Source organism: Centroberyx gerrardi, chromosome 23, assembly GCF_048128805.1.
Source record: "Centroberyx gerrardi isolate f3 chromosome 23, fCenGer3.hap1.cur.20231027, whole genome shotgun sequence".
Taxonomy (NCBI): Eukaryota; Metazoa; Chordata; class Actinopteri; order Beryciformes; family Berycidae; genus Centroberyx; species Centroberyx gerrardi.
In genome coordinates this window covers 3700442-3701391 of record NC_136019.1, presented here as the reverse complement: position 1 = coordinate 3701391, position 950 = coordinate 3700442, and positions in this window count along the sequence as shown.

The window sequence follows — 950 nt, the reverse complement described above, 5'->3', positions numbered from 1 at the left end:
CATGAGCAATATCTCCGACATCACTGATCGGATTTTGAAGAAACATGGAGGAATGATGCATCTCAGCAATGTGCACTAAACCGTTCTTTCATCTGTCCATCACACGCAATATTTCAGATACTATACATGAGATTTTGACGAAACTTGGGGGAATGATGCATCTCACCTCTATGTTGTGACTCTCTCATAATTACACTGATTAGCCAAAAGGAGGCACTAAATCCTTATTTCATCCGTCCATCATGAGTAATATTTCAGATACTACAAATCGGATTTTGACGAAACTTGGGGGAATGATGCATCTCACCGCTGTGTTAAAGGATTTTCATAATTACACTGATTAGCCAAAAGGAGGCACTAAATCCTACTGTCATTTGTTTCTTTTCAGGTATTTCAGATACGACTGATTGCACTTCGACAAAACTTGGGGGAATGATGCATCTCACCACTGTTGGATTATTTTCATATTACGATTAGCCAAAAGGAGGCGCTGAATCCTCCTGTCATCCATCCATCACATGCAATATTTCAGATACTACACATCAGATTTTGACTAAAGTTGAGGGAATCACCGCTACATTTCTGCATTTTTAAAATAACAACGATCAGCCCAAGGGGGGGGGCACTACAATTACAACTCCAGGCAAGGTCAGATATTTGATTGGCCCAAGGGGGGGGATGACATCATTCATGGGGGGGGGGGGGGGGGGGGGGGGGGGGTCGGCAAGTTGACTGTTGCCTTGTCTTTCCTGTGGCCAATCCAGGCTCTTTATTCCACAGAGATATGTGAACAAAAACATCTGACATGTAACATCTTTTTTCAGGCAGGACAAATTATATAATGGGCTGGCAAAAAAGGCAAAATGGCCTTTGTGTGTGTGTGTGTGTGTGTAGGTGTGTGTGAGTGTGTGAGTGTGTGAGTGTGTGTGTGAGTGTGTGTAAAATGAAAA